Consider the following 15,360-nt stretch of genomic DNA (forward strand, 5'->3'; position numbering starts at 1 on the left):
ACCATGCTTCCTTCTTCACAGTAGAAGATACAAGATAAAATATTCCTTCAGCTATAGATATAGCAAGCCTCTCACCCTCTGGAGGACATGTGTCCTACCAAGTCCTCTGATGTTATCTGGTCCAATCAACACAGTGTTACCAGTGTCATTGATTAATGGGATGTTCTGTGGGCTCTCAAGATGATCTAGATCTCTTTGACCTATACTATGACAGAAGGAAAGAGTTAATATAACACTGAGGGAAAACTGTAAACGTATATTGTTGTCTATTATGTGTGAACTCAAACTGTTTCTGGTCCTCTTTTCTGATTGGGATAGACAAGAACACATCTGCAAAATCAAAATTGACTTCTATTGTCCCAGTCTTTGAAATTGTTTATAATAATTTACATAGAAAAATTTTCAGAGTGCTTAAGAACCGTGATTGTTCTTTGGGGTATTTACATATGGCCTATATAATGTATGCGCAGGTGGTATACACAAGAGCACAAGTTTCATTGCTGGAATATGGCTTTCTAGGGAAAGTGCACATTTGGCCAGAGAGGGCAATGCTGTCTAGAAATCCAAGGGTTAGACCCCTGGTAACCACATCCAAAGCTGAAGTAGAATGTGAACAGGAATATTTACAAAAATGCTGTAAAAATGATCGAGTACACAAGCTTGATCTATGGAAAGATATCTTTAAATTTTTTTTAATTTAAATTCAATTTAGTTAACATATACCGTATTATTAGTTCCAAGGATAGAATTTAATGATTCACCAGTTCATATAATCTCCAGTGCTCATTACATCCAGTGCCCTCCATAATGCCCATCATCTAATTACCTCATCCCCTCACCATCTCCCCTCAGTTTCCTAGAGTTCAGCATCTCTTGTGGTTTGCCTCCCTCTCAATTTTCATCTTCTTTTATTTTTCCTTCCCTTCCCCTGTGTTCATCTGTTTTGTTTCTTAAGTTCCAGATATGAGTGAAATCATATGGTATTTGTCATTCTCTGAATGACTTAACTTTGCTTAACATAATATTCTCCAGTTCTATCCACATCGTTGCAAATGGCAAGATTTCATTCTTTTTGATGGCTGTGGAAAGCTATCTTGACACTCTTCCAGACTGGAGGAAGAAAGAGACTTCAACTGTTATCTCAATTACCTTTCCAAAGTGGGGTATTATTGGTTTAGACCTCCAGGGTTGAAACTTGTCTCAGAAGTCTAGCTAGATTATCATCTGTTCTTGCAACTGATTTTGCTGGGTACCAGTGTCCAACAGAAACACTGTGTCTAGGAATGTCTGTTGGCAGATTCTTGCAGTCTATGTGCCTGAGGTCATACTAATCCCTGTCTAAGATACTGTATCTGGCCTGGAAGCTGTGATAAAGCCATTACTTGGTTGAGTTTGCAGTAGTCTATAATCATCCTACTAGATTCATTCTACAGGTACCAGATTGGTGACTTAATGGAAATATGATGGAGACCACAATCCCTAAATCCTTTAGATGCTAGGATGCAATATTTCTTGTTGCTTCACAAGGAGGTATGGGCCACACCTGCAACCTCACACACCACAAAGCCATTTTCAGATACCCACGGGGTGTGCTGCGATTCAAATCAAATCTGACGCTATCTACCTGGAAACAGTGTCATATTCCACAGGTTAAAGGCTCAGTCCTACAAGACTGCCCCCTACTTCCCCACATCAGATACCAATCACAAGGGCAGCCCCAGTGGTGCAGCGGTTTGGCGCAGCCTGGGGTGTGATCCTGGAGACCCAGGATCGAGTCCCACATCAGGCTCCCTGCGTGGAGCCTGCTTCTCCCTCTGTCTGTGTCTCTGCCCCTCTGCCTCTGTCTCTGTGTCTATGAATAAATAAATAAAATCTTTAAAAAAAAAAAAGAAGTTTAGCTTTAAAAAAAAAAGGATACCAATCACAAGGCAGTTTGTCATCTAGGCTTCAGACTGGCCATCTATGGATTGATTGGACGTTCCCAAGACCCTCAACGTAGGTTTGATTAATTTGCTAGAGGAGCTCACAAAACTCAAAGAAACATTTTACTTACTAGATTCCTGGTTTATTATAAAAGAATATAACTCAGGAGCTTCCAGATGTAAGGGATGCCTAAGGCAAGGTATGGGGGCAAAGGAGGATGTGGACCTTCCATGCTCTCTCTAGAGCAAGCCACTCTCCCCAAATTTCTGTGTGTTCACCAACCTGGAAGCTCTCGGAACCCTGTCCTTTTGGGTTTTCATGGAGGCTTCATTACATAGGAATGATTGATTAAATTACTGACCATTGGCGATTGATTCAACTTCCAGCTCCCTCCTTTCCCAGAGATCAGGGGGATGGGACTGAATGTTCCAACTCTTTAGTCATACGGTTGGTTCTCCATGTAACCAGCCCCCATCCTTAGGTTCGGCCTTAAAGACACCTTATTAACACAACCAAATACACTGTTGTCACTTTTTTTAAAAAAACATTTTATTTATTTATTCATATACACACACACACAGAGAGGCAGAGACACAGGCAGAGGGAGAAGCAGGCTCCATGCAGGGAGCCCGATGTGGGACTCGATCCTGGGTCCCCAGGATCACACCCTAGGCTGCAGGTGGCGCCAAACTGCTGCGCCACCAGGGCTGCCCCACTGTTGTCACTCTTATCACTTAGGAAATTCCAAAGGTTTTAGAAGCTCTGTGCCGGAAATGGAGACAAAGACCAAATCTATGTATATTCATTATAAGTCACAGTATCACAGCTAGTATTAGGTGGGTGATTACTGTCTCATTTCCAGGGCCTGCATACTGATAGAATGAACTGGTCTGAAAGATTGAGTTTGATCCAATAATCTTTTTTTTAAGATTTTATTTATTTATTAGAGAGAGAGAGAGAGAAAGAGCACAAGTGGGCAGAGGGAGAGGGAGAAGCAGACTCCCTCTCCCTGGGACTGGATCCCAGGGCCCTGAGATCATGAACTTGAGCTAAAGGCAGACTCTTAATTGACTGATTGAGCCACCCAGCTGCCCCTGATCCAGTAATCTTTATATCTATGTTCTCTTCCCCGAGACCATCAAAAATCACCAGTACCATGCAGAAAGGGAAATAGAAACATTCTCTTGTCTCTGCTTTCACACTCACCCTCCTACTCCCTTCCACACAGCAGCTAGAGTGAGCTGTCATAAAATTTAAGTCAGATTGTGATACTGCCCTTCTGAAAAGCCTCCTTCTGGTGGCTTCCCATGAGTCTTAGAAGACAAAGTCCCTCCTGTGGCCTCTAAACCCTCACATGGCATCCCTCCTGGACTTTGCTCCACTATCTCCCCTATTCACCTCCCTCCTACCGCAGCGGCCTCCTATCTGCTTCTAACACATGGAGCACATTCTCTCTCCAGGGCTTTTGCATTTCCTGTTCTGTTTTCCTGGAAAAATCTTTCCCCAGATGCTTGCATGGCTTGTTCCTTCACTCTATTCTGGCATCTGTTCAAGTGTCTTTTTCTCAGCCAAACCTCCCCTAACTCTCCTCTGTCCTAAAACCTTCCCATTGCTCTTTTTGTCTTTCCTTTACTGCATTTTTCTTTCTGGCACTTACGACCCTGTGACATTATATCCTATAATTGTTTGTTTACGTGTTTATTGTCTTCATCCCCCACCTCGACAAAAAAGCATGTTCCGCATGGCAGCTACTTTGTCTGTTTTGTTCCTTGTTATGTCTCCATTCATGGAAGAAGGCCTGGCATACAGTGGAAACTCAATATAGATTTGTTGAATAAAAAAAAAAATCGTTGAATAAATAAATGCATGCTCAGTTGTCTTTCTTTCTTTTTCTTTGTGAGAAATCATGGATTCTGGTCCTTAATTCACTGCTGGGGACTGTGGTGAATTACTTGTTCTAAAAGGCATTGTTTTAACTCAAAATATTAACCAGAAAAATACACTAACTTCAGTCCCCTTCTTTCCTAATTTTAAGTGCCTGTTTGCTTCAGCTACATTCAAGGTAGCAAGATCCCCTATGTCAAATAGGAATACAAGGGCTTGACCCCTAAAGCTTTTATGGCCAGTTCTGCCTGTCATTGCCAGGTCTAGTCATCCCTTGCTACAGGTTAGCTCAGCCAAGGAGTAGCCAAGCTTGGGAGTTCTTAACATGGACTTGGTGAGACTTAACAAAATTAATGGATGGGATTCTAGGGAGTCAAGATTCTCCTGAAATCGAGCCAGAATTGAGTATACCTTTTTCTAGACTTTGCAGGGGCCCCACACCTCCTCCAGAGGGTAAGAATTCCTAAAATAGTGGTGGTTATCTCTTCACCATGCTTTCATCCACTCTTTGTTGCCAATACAGGGTGATTTATTGGGCAGAGATTGGAGAAGTAGCAGAGGCCTGAACTTCTCCCTTCTCTTTCTTAGGAGGGTGTGATAACTTAAACAAAGTACAGTCACTGTGGAAATTGCCTGTAAATATGGAAGGATGAAAACCTAGAATCAGTCTACCTGTCCAACTCTCTTCCCAGCTGCTTCTAGTTCTTTATGGAATGGTATGCCATGAACATTCACACATATTGAAGTCTGTTCGTCTGTCCATCCATCTTTCTATCCATCCATCCATTTATCCATCCATCCATCTACCTATCTGTCCATCTGTATATCCATCCATCCATCCATCCATCCACCTATCTGTCCATCCTTATATCTATCTGTCCATCCATCCATCCATCCATCCATCAATCCATCCATCCATATCTCTACCCACCCCAAAATTTTTCCACAGCATGTCAATCTCAAATGAGTAAGACATACTCTGTTTTCTTTTCAGATTTTAACTCTGGTTAAAATAATAATTCCATTTTCAAATACACTGTTGGTATGGCTTTCTTCCCTGTTATCTTTAGTGCATTTCTGAACCTGGATATTACAAATAATGTCTCTAGCCAGTAACAATTCCAAAGCATTCTTCCACATGCTTTTGGAGGTGGTTAATATTCACTGATAAAAGTGAAAATGAAAAGAAATTTGCTTCTTCTTTTTTTTTTAAAGATTTTATTTATTTATTCATGAGAGACACACAGAGAGAGGCAGAGACATAGGCAGAGGGAGAAGCAGGCTCCATGCAGGGAGCCTGATGTGGGACCCGACCCCCAGACTCCAGGATTACGCCCTGGGCCGAAGGCAGGCGCTCAACCGCTGAGCCACCCAGGGATCCCGAAATTTGCTTCTTCTTGCAATGAAAATCACTGTATTCTTCCTGTTTAATGAGGTAATCATTGATACAAAAGTCATGCTTTATTAAAGATAGAATAGTCAATTGAAATCAATTCTCGTCTTGCATGGAGGCCATCTATCACTAGTGATATTTCAGTATATTAATTTTCAGATTTTTTCTGTTTCCACACCAGCTATATGCATTTACTTACTATAGATGATATTTTAGAGTTTGCTATGCCATTTCATATATGATGGGCATGTTTCAATAAATACATTTGCATAATTATTTAATGGCTATAGAGAATCTAATATGTTGACAAAGCAATTTTTTTAAGACTTTATTTATTTATTCATGACAGACACACACACAAAGAGAGGCAGAGACACAGGCAGAGGGAGAAGCAGGCTCCAGGCTGGGAGCCTGACATGGGACTCGATCCTGGGTCTCCAGGATCACACCCCTGGCTGAAGACGGCACTAAACCGCTGGGCCACTGGGGCTGCCTGACAATATTTTAAAAAATTTTTCATAATAAAAAACTTTTTATTTATTTATTTTTTAAAGTAGGCTCCTCGCCCAATATGGAGCTTGAACTCATGACCCTGAGATCAGGCGTTGCATCATTTACTGAGCCAGCCAGGCAATCATTCCCTGCCCCTGGCAAATTTAAAAAATAACTTCTGAAGAATTTGCCTAATGAAAAAGACCCCTTCCATTGATGGACATTGAGGTCATTTCCTTTGCCCCCATTATTATAAACAGTATTGGGGAAAAATCCTTGTACAAACATCTGTGTGCATTTCTCAGTGTTTCTGTAGGGTATAGTCTGGGTTTTGGTTTTTTTTTTTTTTTTTTTTTTTTTTTTTTGGTAAAATATCAGTTGATTGGGGAATCTTTGATGTTACTTCTATCTGAGAATCCACATTCTGGAAGATATCTTCAGTTGTAATTTGATTTTATTACTTTTGTATAAGTAAGAAAATACAATACTTTTGTATTGACCCCTAAAGCTTTTATGGCCAGTTCTGCCAGTTACACATCCCAGATTTAAAAAAATGTATGTTATTTTTTAAGGCTTTTGTTTGTTGTTGTTTCTTGTTTTGTTTTAAAGTAGGCTCCATGGCCAATGTGGCGCTTGAAGTTATGACCCTGAGATCAAGAGTCTCATACTCCACCAACTGAGCTAGCCAGGCACCCCATGTGCTATTTTTTTAAGTAAAAAAGAAAAAAAAAGTAATAATAATAATAAAATTAAAAGACACCCAAACTTTTAGAGATCACCAGAGGTTCCCTTAATAGTATGTTTTATTGCTAATTATTATAGTCATCAGTTAATCTTTTCACCTAGCTTAAACCTGATTAAAAAAAAAAAAACCTGATAATGTCATGTAGGTTTATTTAACTAACTTATTCACCGTTGAAGCCTCTCTGAATCTTCTCTGGGAGAATAATATATTTTTTAAAGATTTTATTTATTTATTCATGAGAGACACACACAGAGAATGAGAGAGAGAGAGAGAGAGAGAGAGAGGCAGAGACCCAGGCAGAGGGAGAAGCAGGCTCCATGAAGGGAACCTGATGTGAAGGCGGCGCTAAACCCCTAAGCCACCCAGGCTGCCCGAGAATAATATTCTTTATATATACTTTCAAAGTTTAACAGTTCAATTTTTCTCTTCTTCTGTAAATATAATTCTACCTCTTGAAGAAGATAGAGGTTGAATTGGTAAAATCCTTGGAATTACAATGAAAGAGCGTTATTAGGTTTTCTGCCTAAATTAAGGGAAATTATGCACAACAACTGGACTATACTCTTCATTGTTCAAGTGTGAAGGACAGAGAAAGGCTAACGTGCTGTTCCAGACTAAGAGCAAATGCAATGCATGATCATAAGCTTGATCCTGAATTCTAGATTGGGGTGAGATGCTGTGAAGGATGTTGGTGGGCCAATGGGCAAAGTTTGAGTGCAGACTGTATATGCTAAACATTCCTGAATTTGATAATTGTGTTGTTTTGTAAAAAGTCCCCATTCCCATAAAATCCACACTGAAGTATTTAGGTTTAGGTAAAAGGGAATGACCTCTGCCGTTTCTTTTCAAATAGTCCAGAAAAAATGCATATAACTGTGTTAGATAGAAAGAAAAAGAGGTGAGCAAACATGGCAAAGTGTTAGCAATTGATGAATCCAGGTGAAGTGTCCACAGGAGTCCTCATTCTGTTCTTGCAACTCCTGGAAGTTTGAAATGGTTTCAAAACCAAAAGCAGAAAGAAAAGAAAAGAAAAAAAGAAAACAACAACAACAACAAAAATCACAGCACCCTTCAGAGCACCATTTTATTTTCTTTTATGAAGAATTAAAAAAAAGAATTTTTTACATTCTATGCACTGGCTCGCATTTGTAATCTGCAGGGTGAGATCAAAGACAATTATAGCTTTAAAACTGCAATCAGATGTAAGATGAGGCCTCTTTCGCATTTATGTTTCACACCAAATTTTCCTTCTTTTTTTCTTTAAAGTTTATTTATTTATTCAAGTAATCTCTACCCCTGATGTGGGGCTTGAACTTATGACCTTGAGATCAAGAGTCACTTGCTCCTCTAACTGAGCCAGCCAGACACCACACCCATCAAATTTTCTATACACTAAAAAGGAGTCAAAGAAAATGTCAAAATACAAAAAAATATTTAAAAGACAAAGACACTTGTAAAAGGAAGAATGAGTCACTGTCTTTCTCAGCAGTTTTATTAATTAATTTTTTTCTCAGCAGTTTTTAAAAACTTATTATGAAACTTTAAACCTCAAGAAAAATAGAATAAATATGTATATGTATATCTATAACCTAGAGTTAACAACTGTCAGTATATTGTCACATATGCTTCATTATTATTTTTTGCTAATATATTTCATTTACTATTTATGTATTTATTTGTGTGCTAACATTTTTAAAAGATATCATGGGGAAGCTCTAAAAACAAGAACATTTTTTCTTCTTTTTTTTTTAAGATTTTATTTACTTATTTATGAAAGACAGAGAGAGAGAGGCAGAGACATAGGCAGAGGGAGAAGCAGGCTCCCTGTGGGGAGCCGGATCTGAGACTCCAACCCAGGACCCTGGGATCAGGACCTGAGCCAAAGGAAGGTGGGCACTCAACCACTGAGCCTTCCAGGTGCCCCAAGAACATTTTTCTTTACAACTACAATACCAGGGATCCCTGGGTGGCACAGCGGTTTAGCGCCTGCCTTTGGCCCAGGGCACGATCCTGGAGACCCGGGATTGAATCCCACGTTGGGCTCTCGGTGCATGGAGCCTTCTTCTCCCTCTGCCTGTGTCTCTGCCTCTCTCTCTCTCTGTGTGTGTGTGACTATCATAAATAAATAAAAAATTAAAAACAAAAAACAACAACAAAAAACAACTACAATAGCATCATCATCCCTGCCAAGATTAACAATAATTCCTTAGTGTTACCTAGTTCCTACTCTATATTCAAAATTTTCCATTTGATCCCTAATGTGCCTTTCAATGATTCATTCAAATCAAGATCCAATCAAGGATCACAGATTGTACTTAGTGTGTATTTAAAGTCTCTTTTCATCTAGAACTGTCTTCTTCCTTGCTGTGGGCTATAACTTTTTCCCTCTTGTGACCAGCAAATATAATGGGGGGGGGGGGGCGGGCAGAGATGATGAATACGGAGTTTGAATAATGCCGAGTCTTTATATACTATGGGCTATGGGCCATATTTTGTATGGGCTAATCATACAAAGTATTTAATTTAAGAACCAGGGATATGTTTATCTCTTCCAGACGAAGTGAATACGTTTTGGGCACTGTTACGGTTACGGTTGTTGGACCTCACTCTTCACATCTGTATAATGGGGATGATAGCCCTTGTCCTGTCTATTCCACAGGTGTGTTAGGGGGCTCAAACCAGACGCTGTTTGTGAAAACATTCTATTCACTAGTATGCACAGGTAAGTCAGCATGGCTTTATTACTTTTTCCAGCAGAGTGAGTTAGCACAAGCCATTAAATGTAAATGGGGGGAAGCCTAGGTGGCTCGGGGTGTCACCCCCAAGGTCGGGGGGCGGGGGATCGAGTCCGCATGGAGATCCCTGCAGGGAGCCTGCTTCTCCCTCTGCCTATGTTTCCGCCTCTCTGTGTGTGCGTGTCTTTCATGAATAATAAAGAAAATCTTAAAAAAAAAAATCCTAAATGCGGTTAGAGGCAGAGGGGAACAAAGGAAGAAAAGTTCTGATCCATTAATTCTTTGTTTCCCCTTTGCCGTCAAAGTCCACACCCCGGTCCTAAATCTACAGCAATAACCCTGAAAACCAGAGTCTGGAGTTGTGAGGTGCTCCCCGCCCCCTCCGCGAGCAGCCGGCGCCTCCCCGGAGCAGGTGCGGGGCGAGGGCCCCCGCGCCCCGGCCCCGGCCCCCGCGCGCTTCCCGCCCTCCGCGCGCCGGGCCCCGGCTCCGCGCCGCGTGTTCCTCCCAGGGGCGGCCCGGGCGCGGGCGAGCGGCGGCGGAGCGGCCGTGCCGTCGCTCGGGTGACCCCTAGGGGCTGGCTTCGGGACCCGCCGCGGCCGCTGGGCCCTGCCGGGTCCCGCCGGGCGTCCCCTCCCGGCTTTCACGCCCGCGGCCGTGATGGGCCCGTGATGGGGCCGTGATGGGGCCGTGATGGGGCCGTGATGGGGCCGTGATGGGCCCGTGATGGGGCCGTGATGGGCCCGTGGGGTCCGGCGCTGGGAGCGACCGCAGGGCCGCGGACCCCAGGTCACAGCATCGCCGTACGCGCAGGCAGCGAAGCGGCTGAGAGCGAGACCCCGGGGTGACCTGGCCCCTGGCAGCGGGAGACTCCCGCCCCCACCGCGGCTACGGCGGCCCCGCGCTCACAGGCTGCGGAGGACCCGCGCGGCCGCGCACACCCCGGCCGTCCCCGCAGCTGCCGAGCAGCCTCAGCGCCGCTGTTGACACCGGAGGCCGGAGCTCCCCGGCTCGCGACACGGGCCATCCTCGCGTCGGGTCTGTTTCGGCATCGTACGCAGCTCCATGTATATATAAATAAATAAACTAATTGATTACTTGATTGATTGATTAATTAGAGAGAGAGAGAATGAGCAGGGGCAGAGGAGAGGGAGAAGCCGGCTCCCACCGCGCAGGGAGCCCCGAGCGAGGCTCCGTCCCAGGACCCTGCGATCGCGACCTGAGCCAAAGGCGGTCCCCCAACGATCTGAGCCTCCCAGGCGGCCCAGCAGCTCCTTGTACTGTACGGGTGCGTGTGTGTGTGTGTGTGGGTGTGGGTGTGGGTGTGGGTGTGGGTGCGCGCGCCAACATGCACTGCGGCCTGTGGGAGATGCTTTGCATATAGTGTGCTCTCTCCGTGCGTAATTACTGATCTGCAGCCTTGTTGATGTACACGTGACAAAACTGAAGCCTGGAGGACTTGGGAAGTTGCCTCGAGTCCCACAATGATTAAATGTTCCAGTCGGAATTTGAACTTGCTTCTCTCAGGCTCCAGTAGCTTCAAAAATTGGAAGATACCTCATTTTTCCATTGAGACTTCGGTTTCTCACCGTGGTTGGCAACATTGTGAATTCTCAAATGGGAGGGGTTACCATTAATTTCTATTAATACTTTATATGTTGCCAATACCCTTTTGAATCATCTTTTCCTTTTTTTTTTTTTTTTTCCTTGCGGAGGCATGCGGCTTACAGTCTTTTTCCTTTCCTTGATTTTACCCGTGGCGGTTACTTTCATCTGTGGCACAGCAACTTTTATTTATTTTTTTTTAATATTTTTAATTTTTTTTTTAATTTTTATTTATTTATGATAGTTACAGAGAGAGAGAGAGGCAGAGACACAGGCAGAGGGAGAAGCAGGCTCCATGCACCGGGCGCCCGACGTGGGATTCGATCCCGGGTCTCCAGGATCGCGCCCTGGGCCAAAGGCAGGCGCCAAACCGCTGCGCCACCCAGGGATCCCCCCACAGCAACTTTTAAAGTCAGAATTCAGGGGCACCTGAGTAGCTCATTGGTTGAGGATCTGCCTTTGGCTCAGGTGGTGATTCCAGGTCCTGGAAGCGAGTCCCAGCCAAGCAGAGAGGAACCTGCTTCTCCCTCTGCCTATGTCTCTGCCTCTCTATGTATGTGTCTCATGAATAAATATGTAAAATCCTAAAACAAAAAAAAAAAAAAAAAAGGAATTCAGCTCCTTAGTGGTTCTGAGTGAATTTCTCTTACTGCATATTCTCTAGGGTCATTTTTCTTCCTGAAGACTCAGCGTATTTGTATGTCAGTAGCATTTCTTCTGGCCCTGCACCAGGTGCTTAGCTGTAGCCTCTTCTTACACACATGCCAGGATAGAGTGCTCCTGAGGTAGTCTGTGCCTTTTCGGAAAGCTCTTATTTGCTCATTCACTCATTCATTCATTCATTCATTCAATTATTTATTGAGAGCTGAGAGCTGTTGCCAAGCACTGAGCTAGGAACTGGAGATATTTTGGAAAGTGTAAATAGCAGCTTCTCCATAAGGCTGAGCCAAATTCTACATCCCTTGATTTTCCGCCTGTTGCGAGCACTTCCACCCCCTGGAGCAACTGAACAACGTCAATTTCTGGTCCTCTCCGCAACCCTTCCTAACTTGAAGATGGTGTCTGGATGCTTGTGTAAGGTTTATTTTTCCTACAAGCTTTCCTTGTAAAGATACTACTTTCTTTAATATTGTAAGATGACTCAAAGGTGTTAAAAGAAAAAGTGGTCTTATTTACTTTCCTGGAGCCTTAGTTTCTGTGAAATGAGGGTAATTGTTTTTGTTTTGTTTTTTTTTAAATTTTTATTTATTTATGATAGTCACAGAGAGAGAGAGAGGCAGAGACACAGGCAGAGGGAGAAGCAGGCTCCATGCACCGGGAGCCCGATGTGGGATTCGATCCCGGGTCTCCAGGATCGCGCCCTGGGCCAAAGGCAGGCGCCAAACCGCTGCGCCACCCAGGGATCCCAAATGAGGGTAATTGTATACAGTAGTGGTTGGAAATCTGAAATACTGTGTTGCTTGTCTGAAAAAGACCAAGGGTGTGTATTAGTATTTGTTGATAACATTAAAAGGATGTATTTATGTATTTATGTATTTATGTATTTATTTATTTATTTATTTATTTATTTATGAGAAGGAGAGAGAATGAGTAGGAGAGGAACAGAGGGGAAGAGACAAGTGGACTCTGTGCTGAATGCAGAGCCTGAGGTCAGGTTTAATCCCAGGACCCTGAGATTATGACCTGAGCTGAAATCAAGGGTCAGATGCCTAACGGACTGAGCCACCCAGGCACCCCAATAACACTAAATAACTTTAACCCTATGCATATATGTACCAGGTACTCTTCTAAATGTTTCACATTTATTAACTCATTTACTCTCATAACAAGTCTATAGGGGTGGGTACTATAATTAGTCCCATCTTACAGATAGGGAAATGGAGGCCCAGAGAGCTGAAGTAACTCACCCAACGTCACACAGCTAGTAGGTGCTATTGCTGAGACTTGATTTGAAACAATGTGGCTCAGAATCCCTGTTTATATGCCTCTGGTTGGTAGCTATTTTTATATCAGAGAGACAGAGAGGGACAAGACTCAAAAGGTTCAGAAGGCGAAGAGGAGCTTACAGAATTGAACTTAGAGCCTGATCTCTGACCTGTGGCATCATCTACTGCTTTATTATTATTTTTTTTAAGATTTTATGTATTTACTCATGAGAGACACACAGAAAGAGGCAGAGGCAGAGGGAGAAGCAGGCTCCCTGCTAGGAGCCCGATGCGGGATTCGACCCCAGGACCCGGGATCAGGATCTGAGCCAAAGGCAGATACACAATCACTGAGCCCCCCAGGAACCCCTCACCTATTGCTTTAAATACTATCCTACAGTTAGGAATTCAGTCTCTCAGGCTCACGCTGTGGGGCTTCCTCTTCCTCTTCAGCAGCGCCCCATCTATTCAGCCTCCTACTCACGTATGCTGCTTCCCTCTGCCCCTCCTTATGTGGATCTTGCCAGAAGATACTGGTTTTTTATTTGTGCATAGTATCCACCCCAAACTTAGTGGCTTAAAATAACAGCAATTTCATTGACTGGTGGTTCTGAAATCTGGATTGAGCCCAGCTGGGCAGTTCCTCTGCTGTTCTTGCCTGGGGTCACTCCTACGTCTGCACTTCCTTGGTAGGGCAGGTGGGGCTGAATCCCACTGGGATACTGAAATGGCTGGGTCTTCTTTCTCACTCTGTCTAAGGTCCTCTTTCCTCACACATGGTCTCTCTGTTTTGAGAAGGGAAGGCACCACACTCTGCACATGTGGTTTCTACAGCAAAGTAGCCAGATTTTATCACAGTGACTCAGGGCTTCCAAAGACATAAAAGTGAGAGCTACCTGGCCTTCTTAAAACTGTTGCTTATTGGGGTGCCTGGGGGGCAGTAATCAAGTAATCAAGATTACTTGAGACACAGGACAAATACTGTCTGATTCCACTTACATGAGGCACCTAGGGTAATCAAATTCATAAAGACAAAACGTAGAATGGTGATCACCAGGGCTGGGGCGGCAGGTGGTGATTACTGTTTAATAGATACAGAGTTTCAGGTTGGAAGATGAAAAAGTTGTAAAGGTGGATGGTGGGGGTGGTTGCACAATATGAAGATATTTAACACCACTGAATCTTACACTTTAAAAATGGCTAAAATGGGGGACTAAATTGGAAGGCTGTGATTTCAAATGAGAAAGAGAAAAGAGGTTTCATTCCTATTTACCTAATAGATTTCGGAGGCTGATCACAAAAGAAATGTTTCTTCTCTCTCTGAAAAGACTTTCAGAGTTTCAGCTATATCAGAATTGCTTATGTTGTATTTTAAAGCAAGTATCCAGAGAGTCTAACTGGAAACATAGAGTCTTCAGGACAAGCTGATGAAGTGTGAGAATGAGGTTAGTTGGATGCAAGGACATAAAGAGAGAAAAGATGGTTTTGTAGACGCTCAGCTGTATCCCAGCGGAGAAAGGTCACTAATATTCTGTAATGTTATTGCACTCGGTCAACGAAGGGGAAAATTCTTGTAAGACTTTTAATTAAGGTGAGGATGGCAAACAGCATATCAACACCTTCCTGGAGAAGCATTCGTCACCTGGAGAATCATTTCCATGCCCGTATACTAAATGTAGCCTGGAACAAGTGTTAACAGGAAAATGAAATTTAGGGGCGCCTGGGTGGCTCAGTCCATTAAGCATCTGCCTTCAGCTCAGGTCATGATCCCGGGGTCCTGGGATGGAGTCCTATGTCGGGCTCTCTGCTCAGTGGGGAGCCTGCTTCTCACTCTCTTGTTCCCCCTGCCTGTGCTCTCTCTCTGCCAAATAAATAAATAAAATATTAAAAAAAAGAAAAATGAAATGTGAAAATGATCTGTTCAGACTCTCATAGAATGAAACACTGCAGGAGTTAATTTCCAATAGCCTGCGGGGGCCGAACAGAGAGGGAAAGAGTGGCTGGTAGTCAAGGGAGTTTCTGCCTTTAAAGAGTTTGGAAGCAGCAGCACTAAAATGCTGAAGGCAGAGCTGTACAAGTTCTTTCCAGATCTTGGTATCTGGTCCTCTCCCCTCTCCTGAAGGGCTCTGTGGACTCCTTTGTCATCTACACAGCAGGCTGTGTCGCTCTGCAAACCTTATGCTAGAACCTTAGGATTTATTTATGTTTATTTATTTATTTTTAAAGATTTTATTTATTTATTCATTAGAGACACACACACACACACACAGACAGAGAGACAGAGAGAGAGACAGAGACAGGCAGAGGGAGAAGCAGGCTCCATGCAGGGAGCCCAACGTGGGACTCGATCCCTGAACTCCAGGATCACACCCTGAGATGAAAGCAGAGCTTAACCGCTGAGCCATCCAGGCATCCTAGCCCTTAGGATTTAAAAACAAATGAGGCTTGGGGGGCCTGACTGGCTCAGTCAGATGAACATGAGATCTTGATCTCAGGGCGGTAAGTTCCGAGTCCTACGTGGGGTGAAAAGATTACTAAAAATGATAAATAAGCTTTAGTAAATAAATAAATACAGAGTTCCATCTTGAATCTGATTCTTCAGGTGTCCAGTCCAACAGCTGCAAGGAAGGGGGCAGGATGGGGATGGCTGGGGTTAAGAC

The 15,360-nt window shown here is 43.5% G+C and overlaps 1 long non-coding RNA gene across 2 annotated transcripts in view; it reads left to right on the forward strand.

Annotated features, from left to right (window-relative positions):
• The window catches only part of LOC140639804 (uncharacterized), a 66,339-nt gene extending 56,778 nt beyond the window's left edge, over nt 1-9,561 (forward strand). For both annotated transcript variants that reach the window (XR_012036449.1, XR_012036440.1), the window contains one exon: nt 9,097-9,561. This is a non-coding gene — a long non-coding RNA (uncharacterized lncRNA). The remainder of the gene's footprint in view (nt 1-9,096) is intronic.
• The last annotated feature ends 5,799 nt before the right edge of the window (nt 9,562-15,360 follow it).

Source organism: Canis lupus, chromosome 1, assembly GCF_048164855.1.
Source record: "Canis lupus baileyi chromosome 1, mCanLup2.hap1, whole genome shotgun sequence".
Lineage (NCBI taxonomy): Eukaryota > Metazoa > Chordata > Mammalia > Carnivora > Canidae > Canis > Canis lupus.